The following is a 3876-nucleotide window of genomic DNA, read 5'->3' as shown; positions in this document are numbered from 1 at the left end:
CAAAGTGGCGTTTGATTGAATAAACAATATTGATATTAATATCATAGACTAGAAAATACTAAACTTTCTGAAATATATTCTTTCAGTAGATAGCAATAAAGAATACATTTCGGATTAGATCCTTTCAGTGCTTTACCACACCGGTGTTACTAATCTCATCTTAGGTAAGAGAGAATTATCACAAACACCGCAACCGTTCCAATAGGTAGCCAAAGCCTATCTAGGTTGTGAATACGTTTTTCTTCTTACTAGATCTGGCCAAGTCCCCTACTGGAAAACTCATGAGGAGATTCATCGAATTTCCCTACTTGACCTTCTTAGTAAAAAGCCTTAGACTTGTTTATCATATTTCAATAATAAACCATTATATTATATTATTTATTCTCATTATTAGGTAAACAAGTGGACGTGGCGTTTCTTGTATACATGCACAAGCTGACTGTACAAAGGCATGTACGCTCGAAGCATCTTTTAGTATACAAACCCCAACAAAAGCGGTTCCCATCAAATTGTAGCTGATAAACGTCTGAGCAAAGCGAAGGATCCGGTCTTCGATGTGAGAGGCTTTGGAGTAGCTGGACTTAAACGTTCCCGCCTTGGGGTGAGTGATCAGTTCCCATGCCGTTTGCACCTTGAAACCCGGCGTGTTCTTCGGCACACCGATCATCCTTTCATTCCATGCCCCCTCCTCATCCTCAGCTTGGGTAAACAATCCCATTCGCAGAGACCATTCCCGGATGCTCATCTCATATTCATCATTAAAAAGCCTGAACTCCCTTGCTAGATCCACGGGCACCCTCTCCTGGCTGTGCTGTAGTAACCACTCAAATCCTATCGAATAGATACAAGCGCGGAATTCCTTGTCACATGCAATCATTTTAAGCTCCCTTGAGCTGTACTGCTTCCCAGACTTGGCCATCTTCCCAGCGCTACATCTTTCCTTGTACACTGCGGTCCTCTTCTGGTCGTCGAACTGCCTCATCTCCTCTAGCAGCTCTTTAGTCAGCCAGACTTCCGGACGTCCTGGAATAAGCTCTTCTTCAGCTTCTTCAGATTCATAGTCGGGCTCAGGGATAGGCTCGTCTTGTTCCTCGACAGAGGGATCCTCGGTCATAGGGGAAAGGGTCTCCTCGACCTCCTTGACGGAGGGAGCTTTCCTTGACCGAGTAGATGAGGTCGCCGCCGCCTTCCCTTTTCTTGCCCTTTCCTTGGCCAGGCGGCGTTCCTCTGCCTCCGCAGCATCAGGAACTAAGTCATCGACTTCATCGAGGAGACTCCTCCTGGTGCGCCTCCTTTCTGCCCTCTCGTCTATCTTGGGTTCATCTTCCTCCTGGTCACCCACCAGGTCCACAATCAATTTCAGCCCTCCCTCGGGCTCCGGTACTCCAGTCGCAAGTAGATCTGCTTCTTCCAACAACTTTTCCGGGGTTTCCCCCTCATGTTCCACTATCGGGGTCGGCCCCTCAATATAAATGGGGTTCTCCCCCCAGACACCACTTGGGGTCGCCCCCTCTTCCACGAGTTCAGGGGTCGCGCCCCTGAAATCAGTTGGGGTCTCATGCCCAGTTTCCATAGGGGTTTCCCCCTCAGCAATATCCTTCACAATAGGGGTTTCCCCCTCAATCGTACTGTCCACAATAGGGGTTTCCCCCTCCACAACTTCATCTAAAACAGGGGTTTCCCCCTCACCATCTTCCTTTCCCTCAAAATTAGGGTTCTCGTCACCGTGCTTCTCTGTCTCTTCATTTGTTCCGCCGTTTGTCGGTCTATCCTCCCCCGGCCGTTCGTGCACCACCTCCTCTTTCTCCGCCTCTTGTGAAGCGGTTTCTGCATGTTGAGATCCAAAATCTTGCGGCCTGTTTTCACGAAGATTCGCCGGTTATGCAGCCGAGTCTGCCGGAATCGTCAGTGGTGGTACGACCGGCGCGGACGTCATTAGGCTAGCGGAGAACAGGGCATATACTTCTTTTGCTTTCTCGACGCTCCCCAATTTCTGCGTCAATTTCGCTAACAGGGCTGGGTCGTACACCGTTCTTTGTGAACTTCCGGTGAGTTGGGTTGAATCCATCACTGCAGATCTGAAATTTGACAAAAAACTGGGTCGAATATTGGTTAGGGTTTGTATTTTAGAGAGAGAATAAAAGTAGAGATAAGGGAGAGTAAATTCAGATTTTCGTCGATTTGGGGATTATTGGAGAGAGAGAAGCGACGGTTGCTTTTCTGATGAAAGGATGGTGCAGTTGCAGGCATGATGTAAGCAACCGTACAACTCCCATAATTATCGGCAGATTTTGAAATTCAAATTATCTCCGTCCCTCCTTGACCTCTTCCTCCAAGCTTTCCTTGACTTCTTCCTTCAGAATCTTCTCTAGCTAATTCCTTTGATCATGACCCTATACTTATACAATAAAAAAATTGAAGGTTCCAGACTCCCAGGTCAAGGTTAGAGTATAAAGTATTGGTTTCCTTCGGAGTCTGGTGCTTCGAAAATATTTTTTGGATTTTTTAGTTTTTTATTTTTTTAGTTTGAAAAACAATTAAACTATTTACACACTTTTTAAAGTATCCCCGAGATTCCCTGGTTCAGTTCGTATTTTCAAAATTGTTAACCTACTTCATGACCCAGGAATTCATCGAGAATACCTCCTCGTCCGTCTAGGCAATAGTTGGGAGTGCGTGTAGCGGAACTTCGTCCACCACACACAACTCGGAATTATCCCTATAGACCTTCACTCTATGACCATTGACAAGGAAAGGGACAGAGTTAGGAGCACTTCCCTGGATCTCCACTGCTCCGTTTGCGCGGATGCCGACGATGGTATATGGGCCGATCCATTTAGACTTCAATTTTCCTGGCATTAGCTTGAGTCGCGATTGGAAAAGGAGCACCTTCTGTCCCACATGAAGTTTCTTGACCCGGAGATTCTTATCATGCCATAACTTCGTCCTTTCTTTGTACCACATGGCAGACTCAAACGACTCCAGCCGAAGTTCCTCCAATTCTTGCAATTGTAACTTCCTCTCTTCTTCGCAAGCTATCGACTTCATGTTCAACTCTTTCACTGCCCAGTACGCCTTGTGCTCAATACCAACAGGTAAGTGACACATCTTGCCAAACACAAGTCTGTAAGGCGACATTCCAATAGGCATTTTAAAAGCAATTCTGTAGGCCCACAATGCGTCTCCGAGCCTCTTGCTCCAGTCCTTCCTTGACGGATTAACTGTTTTCTCCAATATCGCCTTGATCTCGCGATTAGAAATCTCTGCTTGGCCATTAGACTGGGGATGGTACGGAGTCGACACTCTATGGTGAACACCATATTTCTTCATCAGAGCCTCGATGGTGCGATTACAGAAATGAGTTCCTTGATCCGAGACGATGGCCCGGGGAACTCCATATCTGTTGAAAATATTAGCCTTCAAAAATTTTGCCACCTCCTTCGATTCGCATGTTGTGGTGGCCTTAGCTTCTATCCACTTGGACACATAGTCTACTGCAACCAATATATACTTGTTCCCACAAGATGATGGGAACGGTCCCATAAAGTCCATTCCCCATACATCAAAAATTTCACACACGATCACCGGGACCTGAGGCATCTCGTCCCTCCTTGAAATTCCCCCCGTCTGTTGGCACCTCTCGCAACATTGGCAGAACTCAAAGGCATCCCTATTTAGCGTCGGCCAATAAAAACCGCTGTCCAGAACTTTCCTCGCTGTCTTCCTCGGTCCAAAGTGACCTCCACATGCCAAAGTGTGGCAATGAATTAACACATCTTTTTGTTCCCATTCGGGAATGTAGCGTATAATCACTTGATCTGAGCACATTTTCCACAGGTAATGGTCGTCCCAAAAGTAATATTTAGTTTCGCTTCT

This window comes from Salvia hispanica, chromosome 1 (assembly GCF_023119035.1).
Source record: "Salvia hispanica cultivar TCC Black 2014 chromosome 1, UniMelb_Shisp_WGS_1.0, whole genome shotgun sequence".
NCBI classification, from domain to species: domain Eukaryota; kingdom Viridiplantae; phylum Streptophyta; class Magnoliopsida; order Lamiales; family Lamiaceae; genus Salvia; species Salvia hispanica.
The sequence above is the reverse complement of the archived record's forward strand: the minus strand, read 5'-3'. Positions refer to the sequence as shown.